Raw genomic sequence first — 13,741 nt, forward strand, 5'->3', positions numbered from 1 at the left:
ATGGCCCAGAACCCAGATTACAGAGCACAGAGCACCGATAGCAGAGCACAGAGCACAGTGACAAGAGTCCAGAGCACAGAGTGCAGAGCACAGAGTCAGAGCCAAGGGCCAGAGCCCAGCTCTGTGTCTGTGCTCTCGGTTCTGTGCTCTGTGCTCTGGTTTGTGCTCTGTCTGGTCTCTGTGCCCTTTACTCTGTGCTCTTGCTCTGTACTCTGGGTTCTGGACTCTGGGTCTGTGTTCTGCACTCTGTGCTCTGGGCTCTGTGCTCTGGCTATGTGCTCTAGGCTCTGATTATGGGCTCTGGCTCTGTGCTCTGTACTCTGTGCTCTGCACTGTGCTCTGGGCTCTGACTCTGGACATTAGCTCTGTGCTGTGTGCTCTGTGCTCTGTGCTATGGTCTCTGGTCTCTGAGCTCTGTGCTCTGTGCTCTACCTCTGAGCTCTGGTTTCTGAGCTATGTGCCCTGTGCTCTGTTTTTTGGGCTCTGTGCTGTGGTCTCTGTGCTCTGTGCTCTGCACTTTGCACTCTGGGTTCTGGCTCTGGGCTCCTGCTCTCTGTTTTGTGCTCTGCACTTTGCACTCTGGGTTCTGGCTCTGGGCTCCTGCTCTGTGTTTTGTGCTCTGTGCTGTGTCCTCTGTGCTCTGGGCTCTGCACTCTGTGCTCTGTGCTCTGTGCAATGGTCTCTGGTATCTGAGTTCTGTTCTCTGTGCTCTGGACTCTGGGCTCTGGTTGTGTGCTCTGGCTCTGTGCTCTGTGCTCTGGTCTCTGTGCTCTGTGCTCTGAGCTCTGCGCTCTGTGGTATGGCTCTGTGCTCTGTGCTCTGGGCTCTGTCCTTTGTGCCCTGTGCTCTGGTGTCTGTACTCTTTATTCTGTGCTCTGTGCTCTCTATTCTGGGCTCTGGGCTCTGGCTCTGGGCACTGTCTCTGAATTTGGGTCTGGGCTCAGTGTTCTCTGCACTATGCTCTGTCTCTGTGCTCTGTGCTCTGTGCTCTACACTCTTTGCTCTGTGCTCTGGCTCTGGTCTCTTGCTCTGTGCTCTGTGCTCTGGTCTCTGTGCTTTGGGCTATGTACTCTGGGTTCTGGGTTGGTTGATTTGTGCCCTGGGTTCTGGGCTCTGTGCTATGGGCTCTGTGCTATGTTCTCTGTGCTCTGGGCTCTCTACTCTCTGCTCTGGGCTCTGTGCTCTCTGCTCTGCACTCTGTGCTCTGGGATCTGGCTCTGTGCTTGGGCACTCTGCTCTGTGTTGTGTGCACTGGGCTTTAAGTTCTGTACTCTGCAGTCTGTGCTCTGGGCTCTGGCTCTGTGCTCTGCGCTCTGGCTCTGGGATCAGACTCTGTGCTGTAAGCTCTGGCCTCTTGATTTGTTCACTGTGCTGTTTGCTCTGTGCTCTGTGCTTTGTGCACTGTGCTCTGTGCTCTGCACTCCATGCTCTGGGCTCTGGCAATGGACTCTGGGCTCTGTGCTCTAGGCTCTTGGCACTGTGCTGTGAGCTCTGGTCTCTGGCCACTGTGCTCTGGGCTCTGTGCTTTGTGATCTGTTCTGGCTCTGTACTCTGGATCTGAGCTCTTGGATCTGTGCTCTGTGCTCTGGTCTCTATGCTCCACCCATGTTGCTCTTTGCTCTGTGCTCTGTGCTCTGTGCTCTGGCCTCTGGCCTTGTGCTCTTGTCTCAGGTTCTAGGTTCTCTCTCAGTACTCTCGATCTGGGCTGTGAACTCTGTCTCTGTTCTTTCAGTACTGGATCTGTGCTCTGTGCTCTGTGCTCTGTACTCTGAGCCCTGGCTGTGGGCACTGTCTCCGAATATGGGTCTGGACTCTGTACACTGTGCACTGTGTTCTGTCTCTGTGCCCTATTCTCTTTGCTGTTCACTCCGCACTCTGGGTTCTGACACTGGGCTTCTGCCCGGAGACAGAGCACAGAGCACAGAGTGCAGAGCACAGCACAGAGCCCAGTGCCCACAGCACAGAGCACAGAGCACAGATCACAGAGACCACAGCACAGAACCCAGAGACCAGAGCACACAGCCAGAGCACAGAGCACAGAGCCAGAGAACACAACCAGAGCCCAGAGCTCAGACCCAGAGTACAGAGAAAAACACAGAGCCCAGAGCCTAGAGTACAGAGCAAAGAGCACAGAGACCAGAGCGCAGAGCAGAGAGCCCAGTTCCCATACCATTTGTAGAGAGACAGAGCACAGAGAACAGAGTCCGGAGCTCAGAGCACAGAGCACAGAGACCACAGCACAGATTCCAGAGCACAGAGCCAGAGTACAGAGACAGAGCAAAAAGCAGTGACCAGAGACCACAGCACAGAGCACAGAGACCACAGCACCGAACCCATAGCACAGAGCAAAGAGGACACAGCCCGGAGCACAGACCAGAGAGCACAGAACCAAAGCAGAGAGGGCAGAGCACTGAGCACAGAGCACAGAGCACAGAAAACAAAGCAGGAGACCAGAGCCAGATCCTAGAGCCCAGAATGCAGAGCACAGAGCAGAGAGCACAGAGTCAGTACCCAGAGAACAAAGACAGAGTTCAGAGACCAGACCCAGAGTATTGAGACAGAGTGTAGTGCCAGAGTCCAGAGCACACAGCTCTGAGTACAGAGTACAGAGCCAGAGCCCAGTGTCCAGAGTTGAGGGCACAGAGACCAGAACATAGAGCACTAACCAGAGCACAGTGCCCACAGCCCAGAGCACAGAGCACAGAGCACAGAGTCAGAACCCAGAGCACAAATCTAAGAGTTGAGAGTCCAGGGCACAGAGCACAGAGCACAGATCACAGAGCAAAGAGAACAGACCCAGAACCAAGAGCATAGATCCACAGTACACAGACAGAACACAGAGAGCAGAGCCTAGAGTACAGAGCACAGAGCACAGAGCAGGAGCCCAGAGCAAGAGCCCAGAATGAAGAGTGCAGAGCACAGAAAACAGAGTATAGATCCAGGACCCAGAGAACAGAGACAGAGTTCAGAGCCCAGTCTGTGCTCTTGCTCTGTCTCTGTACTCTGGATCTGGCTCTGAGCTCTGTGCTCTGTGCTCTGTGCTTTGTTCCGGGCTCTTGCTTCTTGGCTCTGCACTCTGGGCTCTGTGCTTTGTGCTCTGGTATCTGGTCACTGTGTTGTGTGCTCTGTGCTCTGTCCTTGTACTCTGGCTCTGTACTCTGGGTCTGGGCTCTCGGTTCTGTGCTCTGTCCTCTGGTCTCTGCGCTCTGAGCTCTGGCTCTGTGCTCTGCACTTTGTGTCCTGTGCTCTGGGCTCTGTATCTAGGCTCTGTCTCAATACACTGGGACTGGGCTCTGAACTGTGTCTCCGTTATATGGATCCGGCTCTGTCATCTGTGAACTGGTTTCTGTGCTCTGTACTCTTCTCTTTGTGCTCTGCACTCTGTGTTCTGTACTCGGTGCTCTGGGCTGTATGCTCTGGACTCTGGCTCTAGTCTCTGTCTCAATACTCTGGGTTTGGTCTCTGAACTCTGTGTCTGTTCTCTAGGTCCTGGCTCTGTGCTCTGTACTCTATGTCCTGCAGTCTGCACTCTGTGCTCTGGGCTCTGGGTCTGAGCTCTAGCTCTGGTCTCTGGACTCTGGGATGTGGGACCTGTGCTATGGTCTCTGGTGTCTGAACACTGTGGTCTGAGCACTGCGCTCTGTGCTCTGTCTCTGAGCTCTGGTCTATGGGCTCTGTGTTCTGGGCGCTGTGCTGTAGTCTCTGTGGTCTGGCTCTGTGCTCTGGGCTCTGTGTGTGGTGCTCTGTGCTCTCTCTTCTGTGCTCTGGGCAATGGATCTGTGCTGTGGTCTCTGTGCTCTGTGCTCTGTGCTCTGGTCTCAGAGCAGGAGCCTAGAGACAGAGCCCAGAGTGCAGACTGCAGAGCAAAGAGCACAGAGCACAGAACCAGAGCACAGGTCGCAGAGCACAGAGCCAGCATCCAGAGCCCAGAGCAGAAAGCACAGAGCACAGAGCACAGAAACAAAAGTAGCCCAGAGCCAGAGCACAGGGCAAGAGCACAGAGCACAGAGTGCAGAGTACAGAGAGCAGAGCACAGAGACAAGAGCACAGAGCACAGAGCTGAGAGCCCAGAACCAGAGTACAGAGACAGAGTACAGAGCACACAGCACAGTGACCAGTGACCAGAGCACAGAGCCCACAGCACACAGCACAGAGCACATTGACCAGAACCAGAGCACATGGCACAGTGCCCACAGCCCAGAGCCCAGAGCCCAAAGCAAAGAGCACAGACCCAGAGTTCAGAGTACACAACCACAGTACAGAGGCAGAACATAGAGCCCAGAGCCTAGAATAAGGGCACAGAACATAGAGAAAAGAGACCAGAGCACAGAACACAGTGCCCTGTGCCCAAACCAATTGCAGAGAGACAGAACAGAGAGACCAGAGCCCAGAACTGAGAGCAGAGAGCACAGAGACCACAACACAGACCCCAGAGCACAGAGCACAGAGCACAGAGCCAGAGCACAGATCGCAGAACACAGAGCACAGAGCACAGAGTGCAGAGCACAGAGACCAGAGCCCAGAGCCCAGAGCTGAGAGCCCAGACCCAGGGAACAGAGTCACAGTACAGATACCAGAGCACAGAGCACAGAGAACAGAGCCAGAGCCCAGAGCAGAGTGCATAGCACAGAGAATAGAGCAAAGAGCCCAGCGTACACAGCACAGAGCCCAGAGTCCAGTGCAAAAATCAATGAACCTAGAACCCAGAGCATAGAGCACAGAGCACAGAGACCAGAGCACAGAGCACAGAGCTAATAGCCAAGAGCACCCAACACAGAGCACAGAGCACAGAGCACAGAGCCCAGGGTCTCTCCAAATACTCTGGCTCTGGGCTCTGAACTCTGATCTCTGTTCCCTGGGCTCTGACTCTGTGCTCTGTACTCTGTGCTCTGAGCTCTGACTCTGGAAATGGTCTCTGACTCTGGGTCTGGATTCTGTGCTCAGTGCACTGTGCTCTAGCATTGTGCTCTGTGCTCTTTGCTCTGCAATCTGCACTCTTGGTACTGGATCTGGGCTCTTCTTCTGAGACTGGAGCTCAGAGCCCAGAGCACACAGCCCAGAGCATAGATCCAGAATACAGAGACAGAACACAGAGCCCACATCCCAGGCTCACAGCACAGAGCATAGAGAACAGAGAAAGAGTCCAGAGCCAGAACCCAGAGTGGGTAGTGCAGAGCACAGAGCACAGAGCCAGAACCCAGAGAACAGAGACAGAGTTCAGAGTCCAGTCCCAGAGTATTGAGACAGAGCCTAGAGTCAGAGCCCAGAGCACAGAGCCCAGAGCACAGGGCCACAGCAGAAAGCACAGAACACAAAGCACAGAGTGCCAAGCACAGAGACCAGAGCACAGAGTACAGAGCACAGAGCACAGAGTTCAGAGCCCAGAGTCATAGTACAGAGACAGATCACAGAGCACAGATCACAGTGTCCAGAGCACAGAACACAGAGTCCAGAGCCCACAGCATAGATCCTATTGCACAGAGCCCAGAGCCCACAGCATGGATCCTTTTGCACAGAGCCCAGAGCTCAGAGCCAGAGTCCAGAGCATAGAGTGCCGAGAACAGAAGACAGAGCACAGAGCCAGAGAACTGATCCAGATCCCACTGCACAGGGTGCAGAACACAGAGCACATGGCACAGAGCACAGAGCACAGAGCAGAGAGAAGTGAGCGGGAGCCCAGAGCCAGAGCCCATAATGCAGAGTGCAGAGCATAGAGCACAGAGCACAGAGCCACGACCCAGAGAACAGAGACAGATTTCAGAGCCCAGACCCAGAGTATTGAGACAGAGCCTAGAGCCATAGCACAGAGCACACAGCACAGTGACCAGAAACCAGAGCACAGAGTCCAGATCCCAGAGCACAGAGCACAGAGCCCACATCCCAGAGCACAGAGAACAAAGCACAGAGCCAAAGCACAGAGCACAAAGCACAGAGACCAGAGCATCGAGCACATAGCTGAGACCATAGATTCAGAACACAGAGCCCACATCCCAGAGGTCACAGCACAGGGCACAGAGAACATAGAGAGAGCCCAGAGTCAGAGACCAGAGTGTAGATTGCAGAGCACAGAGTACAGAGCCAGAGCACAGAGCACAGACCAGAGAGCACAGAGCATAGAGCCAGAGCCCAGAGCGCAGAGTGCAGAGCACAGACCACAGAGCCCAGAGTACAAAGCCCAGATCACAGAGCACAGAGCACAGAGATGATAGAACAGAGTGCAGAGCACAGAGCTCATAGCACAGAGACCAGAGCTCAGAGACACAGCACAGAGCACAGAGCACAGAGCACAAAGCATAGAGCAGGATCCCAGGGGCAGAGCCCAGAGCACATAATGCAGAGCACAGAGCGCAGAGTACAGCACACAGAGCACGGAGACAGAGCACAGTGCACAGAGCACTTAGCCCAGACCCAGAATAAGACACAGTGCCCAGAGCCAGAGCCCAGTGCACAGAGCCCAGAGAACAGAGCACAGAGCACAGAGCCTGAGTCCAGAGTCCAGAGTACAGAGCACAGAGACCAAAGCACAGAGCACAAACCAGAGCACAGGGCACAGACCTGAGAGCACAGACCCAGGGCTCTGGGCTCCTGCCCTGGCCTCTGCCTCTGTGTTCTGTGCTCTGTGCTCTGAGATCTGGTCTCTGTGCTTTGGGCTCTGTGCTGTGGCTCTGTGCTCTGTGCTCTGTACTCTGGGCTCTGTAATCTGGGCTCTGGCTCTAGGCTTTGTCTCGATAGTCTGGGTCTGGGCTCTGAAGTCTGCCTCTGTTCTCTGGGTCCTGGCTCTGTACTCTGTGCTCTGTGTTCTGTACTCCACACTCTGGGCACTGGCTCTGGGCTCTTTCTCTGTTCTCTGTGCTCTGTGCTGTGAGCCTGAGATGCAGGTACTGTGTTCTGTCTCTCTACTCTGGATCTATGCTCTGGGCTCCATATTATGGGCTCTGTGCTCTGGGCTCCAGGATGTGGGCTCTGTGCTATGGTCTCTAGTCTCTGATTTTTGTGGTCTGGGCTGTGTCTCTGAGCTGTGGTCTCTGGGTTCCGTGCTGTGGTCTCAGTGCTCTGTGCTTTGTGCTCTAGTCTCAGAACAGGAACCCAGAGACAGAGCCCAGAGAGCAGTTCACAAATCTACAAGCACAGAGCACAGTGCACAGACCCAGACAACAGAGCACAGACCCACTGTACAGAGACAGAACACAGAGCCCAGAGCCTATAGTACAGAGCAGAGAGCAGAGAGCAGTAGCCCAGAGCCTGAGCCCAGAATGCAGAGTAAAGAGCACATAGCACTGAGTAGAGTTCCAGGACCCAAAGAACAGAGACAGAGTTCAGAGCCCAGACCCAGAGTATTGAGACAGAGCCTAGAGTCAGAGCCCAGAGGACACAACATAGAGCAAAGAGCCAGGGCACTGTGCACAGTGCACACAGTTCAGACTCATAGTCAGAGACAGTGCCCAGAGCCAGAGCCCAGAGCATAGAGCCCAGAGCACAGAGCACAGATCACAGAGCCCGAGCCCAGAGCCCAAGGAACAAAGCACAGAGCACAGAGTAAAGAGCACAGAGACCAGAGAACAGAGTACAAGCCAGAGCACAGAACACAGTCAAGAACACAGACCCAGAGCTCTGGGCTCTGGACCTGATCTCTAGCTCTGTGCTCTGCGCTCTGTACTCTGGGCTCTGGGTTCTGTGCTCTGGTCTCTGGTCACTGTGCTGTGTGCTCTGTGCTCTGTCCCTGTAATCTGGCTCTGTACCTGGGTCTGGGCTCTCGGCTCTGTGCTCTGACTCTGGCTCTGTACTCTGGCTGTGGCTCTGTGCTCTGTGATCTGGTGTCAGGTCACTGGGCTGTGTGCACTTTGCTCTGTCCTTATACTCTGGCTCTGTACTCTGGGTCTGGGCTCTTGGCTCTGTCCTCTGTCCTCTGGTCTCTGTGCTCTGGTATCTGGTCTCTGTTCTCTTTGCTCTGTGCTCTTTGCTCTGTGCTCTGTGCTCTGTGCTTTGCACTCTGTGCTCCATGCTCTGTGTTCTGTGTTCTGCACTGTGTGCTCTGGGCACTGGGGACTATGCTCCATGCTCTTATTTCTGGTCACTGTGGTCTGTGCTTTGTGCTCTGTCTCTGTACTTTTGCTCTGTACTCTAGGTCTGTGCTCTGGGCTCTGTGCTCTGAGCTCTGGGCTGTGGGCACTGCACTAGGTACTCTGGTCTCTGGTCACTGAGTTCTGTGCTCTGTTCTCTGACTCTACTCTGGTTATGTACTCTGGTTCTGTGCTCTGGGTCTGTGCTTTGAGCTCTGGTCTGTGGTCACTGTGCTCTGCTCTCTGTGGTCTGCACACTGTGCTCTCTGCTGTGTGCTCTGTGCTGTGACTCTGTGCTCTGTGCTCTGTTCTGTGGGTTCTGGCTCTAGGCTCTGTCTCAATATTATGGGTCTGGGCTCTGAAATCTGTCTGTTCTCTGGGTCTTGGCTCTGTGCACTGTGTTCTGTGCTCTCTGCTCTGCCTCTGTTGCTCTGTGCTCTGTCCTCTGCACTCTGTGTTCTAAGCTTTGTGCTCTAGGCTCTGACTCTGGCCTCTGTCTTTGTGTTCTGGGTCTTGTCTCTGTGCTTTATGCTGTCTCTTCTGGTTCAGTTTCTCTGCTCACTGCTCTGCAATCTGAGTCCTGGTATCTATCTCTGGGCTCTGTGCACTCTGCTCTGGCTATGTGATCTGGCTCTGTGCTATACACCCTGCACTATGGGCTCTGTCTCTCTGTGCTATTTCACTGACTCAGCTCTGGGCACTGAGCTCTGTGTTCTGTCTCTGTACTCTGGGTCTTGGTTTTGGGCACTGACTGTGTCCTCTGGTCTAAGTGCTCTGTGCTCTGCACTCTGCACACAGGGCTCTGGTTCTGTGCTCTGGCTCTGTTTTGTGTGCTCTGTGCTCTGGGCTCTGGGCTTTGCACTCTGCGCTCTGTGCTCTGGCTCTGGCCATGGCTTTGTGCTCTGTGCTCTGTGCTCTGCACTCTGGTCACTGTGCTCTGTGCCCTGTGCTCTGTGCTTTATCTCTATACTCTGGTTCTGATTCTGTGCTCTGTGCTCTGGTCTCTATACTCTACTCTGGTCTCTGTGCTCTGCACTCTCTCTGTGCTGTTGCTCTGTTCTGTGGCACTGTGGTTTGTGCTCTCGGCTCTGGGCTGTGTGCTCTGGGATCTGGCTCTGGGCTGTGTCTCTGTTCTGTGTACTCTGTGCTGTGAGCCTGGGATGTGGGCTCTGTGTTCTGTGTCTGTATTCTGAATCTGTGCTCCATGCTCTGTGCTCTGCACTCTGGGCTCTGCTGCTGGGTTCCTGTTCTCTTCTCTGTTCTTTGTGCTCTGGGCACTGTTCTCTGTGCTCTGTGCTCTGTGATCTCTACTCTAAGCTTTGTGCTATGGACTCTTGCTCTGGGCTCTGTCGGTGTATTGTGGGTCTTGTCTCTGTGCTTTGTTCTGTCTACTCTGGCTCAGTCTCTCTGCTCTCTGCTCTGAACTCTGAGTCCTGGGCTCTGTCTCTGTGCTCTGTGCTCTGTGCTCTGGCTATATGATCTGGTCTGGTGTTCTGCACTCTGTGCTTGGGCTCTGGCTCTGTGCTTTCTGTCTGTACTCGGGCCCTGGCTTGGACCTCTGGGCACTGAGCTCTGTGTTCTGTCTCTGTACTCTGGGTCTTGGTTTTGGGCACTGACTGTGTCCTCTGGTCTCTGTGCTCTGTGCTCTGGTCTCTGTGCTCTGTGCTCAAGAGCACTCTGCACTCTGGGCTCTGGCTCTGGACTCTGGCTCTGTTTTCTGTGCTCTGCTCTGTGTTCTGCATCTGTGCTCTGGATTGTGAATCAGTGCTCTGTCTTCTGTTTTCTGCACTCTGTGCTCTGGGCTCTGGCTCTGTGCTCTGCGCTCTGTTCACTGGGCTCTGTGCTCTGGGCTCTGTGCTCCTCACTCTGTGCTTCTGTGCTCTGGTTCGGCTCTGTGCTCTGTGTTCTGTGCTCTTTATTCTTGGCTCTGTGCTCTGGGCTCTGTGCTGTGTTTATGCTCTGGGCTCTGGGCATGTGCTCTGGGTTCTGGGCTCTGGGTTTCCTGCTCTGTGCTCTGGTCTCTGTACCCTGGCTCTGTGCTCTGGGTTCTGGGTCTGTGCTCTGTGATCTGCTCTCTGTGCTCTGTACTCTGGGAACTATGCTCTGTGCTCTGGGCCCTGGGCTCATTGATTTGGGCACTGGGCTCTGTGTTCTGTGCTCTGTGCTCTGAACCGTGTGCTCTGGGCTCTGGGCACTGTGCTCTGTGCTCTGGTCTCTGGTCAGTGTGCTCTGTGCTCTGTGCTCTGCACTCTGGGCTCTGGGCTCTGGCTGTGTGCTCCAGGCACTGTGATCTGGTCTGTGGTCACTGTGCTCTAGTCTCTGTGCTTTGTGCTCTGTGCTCTGGGCTGTGTGCTCTGGGCTCTGGCTCTAGGCTGCGTCTCAATACTCTGGGTCTAGGCTCTGACTCTCTCTCTGTTCTCTGGGTCCTGGCTCTTTTCTCTGTGGCTGTGCTCTGTTCTCTGTGATCTGTGCACTGTCCTCTGTGCTTTGTACTCTGGAATTTGTGTTCTATGCTCTGGATAGGTGATCTGGCTCTGTGCTCCACACTGTGTGCACTGGGCTCTGGATCAGTTCTCTGCTCTGTGCTCTGGGCTCTGTGCTCTGCACTCTGCTCTGTGGGCTCTGGATCAGTGCTCTGGCTCTGTTCTCTGTGCTCTGCAGTTTGCGCTCTGGCCTTGGCTCTGTGTTCTGTGCTCTCTGCTCTGGTCTCTCTGCTCTGGGATCTCTGCTGTGGGCTCTGTGCTCTGGGCTCTTTGCTCCACACTCTGTGCTCTGGACTCTGGTCACCGTGCTCTGGTTTCTGTGCTCTGGACTCTGTCCTCTGGACTCTGTGCTCTCTGCTCTACACTCTGCACTCTGGGCTCTGGCTCTGTGCTCTGGGCTCTGGGTGTGTGCTGTGTTCTCTGTTCTCCATGCTCTGTGCTCTGCACTTGGAGCTCTGCACACTGTGCTCTGAACTCTGGCTCTGTGCTCTGTGCTCATGCTCTGGGCTATGGGCACTGTGCTCTATGCTCTGGTCTCTGTGTCTGTACTCTTTGCTCTGCTCTCTGTGCTCTGGACTCTGATCTCTGGCCTCTGGGTAGGTTGATTTGTGTACTGGGCTCTGTGTTCTGGTCTCTGTGCTTTTACTCTGTGCTCTGTATTCTGCACTCGGTGGTCTGTGTCCTGTGCTCTTGTTGAGAGCAGGGTGGTATCTGTGCTGCTAACTGTCTCAAGGACAAACAGGACTGCTGGGCCCCTGTGCTTACCAAGGTTGTTAAGAGATATTTGTCCGAGGAATGTGTGGTTGCCTGGAGACCTTATCTGTCAAGGACGGGAGTGGGGCTTAGCCCCGACTCATCTACTGCATAGTTCACCCCTTCCCTCCTCCCTTCTTCCACTAGGACCGTTCAGTTCTGGCAGGACCCAATGAGAATCAAATAGATTGGCCGGACCCAACCAGAGGAGGACTAATGTTTAGCTGTTCAAATGTTAACCAATTAAAAGAACACTGTAAAACTGCTTGCCTTTCATTATAAAAACCCTGCTAACGAGGGCTCGGGGCCTCTCTTAGCGTCACCGGTTAAGGACGCAGAGGACAGGCTCGAGCTTGCTAATAAATGACTCTTTGCTGCTTGCATTGATCGTGGTCTCTGGTGGTCTTTGCGGGGTCTCGAGCCTTTGGGCACAACACTCTGGGTTCTTGCTCTGGGCTGTCTTAATACTCTGGTTTTGGGCTCTGAACTCTGTCTCTGTTTTCTGGGTGCTGGCTCTATTCTCTTTGCTCTGTGCTCTGCACTCTGCCCTCTGGACTCTGGCTCTGTGCTCCACACTCTGTTCTCTGGGCTCTTGCTCTGAGCTCTGGCTCTGTGATCTGCACTCTGTGCTCTGGACTCTGGTCACTGTGCTCTGGGCTCTGTGATCTTTCTCTCTACTCAGGCTCTGGCTCCATGTTCTTGGCTCTTGTCTATGTGTTCTGTCTCTGTACTCTGGGTCTGGGACTTGTGCTATGGGCTCTGTACTGTGGTCTTGTGTTCTGTGCTCTTTACTCGTGGCTTTGTTCTCTCAGCTCTGTTCTCTGTGCACTCTGCTCTCTGTACTGTGCTCTCAGCTCTGGGCTCTGTGTTCTGTGATCTGTGCTCTGTGCTCTGTGCTCTGGTCTTTGTAATCTGGCACTGTGCTCTGGGCTCTGGGCCTGTGCTTTTTGCTCTGGTCTCTGTGCTCTGGAATCTGGGATCTGGGCACTGTGCTCTGTGCCCTGTGCTGTGTGCTCTGGCCTCTCTGCTCTGGGATCTGTGCTCTATGCTGTGGGCTCTGGGCACTGTGCTCTGTGCTCTGACCTCTGGTCACTGAATTATGTGCTCTGTGCTTTGTCTCTGTGCTCTGTCTCTGTACTCTGGGTCTGTGCTCTGGATTCTGTGCTGTGTGTTCTGGTCTGTGGTCACTGTGTTCTGCTTTCTTTGCTCTGCACACTTTGCTCTGTGCTGTGCATCTGTGCTCTGGCTCTGTGCTGTGTGCTCTCTCCTCTGTGCTCCATTCTCTGGGTTCTGGCTCTAGGATCTGTCTCAATACTCTGGATCTGATCTCTGAACTCTGTCTCTCTTCTCTGGTTCCTGGCTCTATGTTCTGTGCTCTCTGCTTTGCACTCTACATTCTGGGCTCTGGCTCTGGGCTCCTGCTCTGTTCTCTGTGCTCTTTGTTCTGTGCTCTGTGCTCTCTTCTCTGGTCTCTGTGCGCTATGCTCTGCCCTCTGGGCTCTGTGCTCTGTGCTCTGGTCTATGTGCTTGACCTCTGTGCTCTGGTCTCTGTGCTCTGTGCTCTGTGCTCTGTGCTCTGCACTCTGCATTATGGGCTCTGGCTCTGGGCTCCCGCTCACTTCTCTCTGCTCTGTGCTCTGTGCTCTGTGCCATGTGCTCTGTGTTCTGCACCCTGTGCAGTGGGATCTGGATCAGTTCTCTGGCTCTGTGCTCTGTCTTCTGTTCTCGGCACTCTATGCTCTGGACTCTGGCTCTGAGCTCTGGGCTCTGTGCGAAAGGATCTATGCTGTGGGCTCTGGGCTCTGGGTTCTGTGTTCTGTGCTCTGCGCTCTGCGCTCTGTGCTCTGTGCTCTGGACACTGTGCTCTGTGCTCTGTGATCTGTCTCTGTACTATGACTCTGGCTCTGTGCTCTGTGCTCTGTACTCTGTGCTCTGTGCTCTGGTCTCTGTGCTTGGCACTCTGTGCTTTGTGTTCTGTGCTTTCTGCTGTGGCCCTGTGCTCTGGCTCTGAGCTCTGGGCTCTGTGCTCTGGGCTCTGACTCTAGGCTCTGTCTCAATACTCTGGGACTGGACTCTGAACTCTGTCTCTGTTCTCTGGGTTCTGGCTCTGTGCTCTGTGCTCTGCACTCCCCACTCTGGGTTCTGGCTCTGGACTCTTTCTCTGTTCTCTATGCTCTGTGCTGTGAGCCTGAGATGTGGGTTCTGTGTTCTGTCTCTGTATTCTGGATCTATGCTCTGGGCTGTGTACTCTGGACTCTGAGCTCCAGTCTCAGAAGAAGAGCCCAGATCCAGTACCAAGAGTGCAGATTGCAGAGCAAAGAGCACAGAGCACAATGCTAGAGCACAGTGCACTGAGCACAGAGTCCAGACCCAGAGTCAGAGACCATTTCCAGAGTCAGAGCTCAGAGCACAGAGCCCAGAGCACAGAGCCAGAGCCCTGGGAAC

This window comes from Sciurus carolinensis (assembly GCF_902686445.1).
Source record: "Sciurus carolinensis chromosome 14 unlocalized genomic scaffold, mSciCar1.2 SUPER_4_x, whole genome shotgun sequence".
Classification (NCBI taxonomy): domain Eukaryota; kingdom Metazoa; phylum Chordata; class Mammalia; order Rodentia; family Sciuridae; genus Sciurus; species Sciurus carolinensis.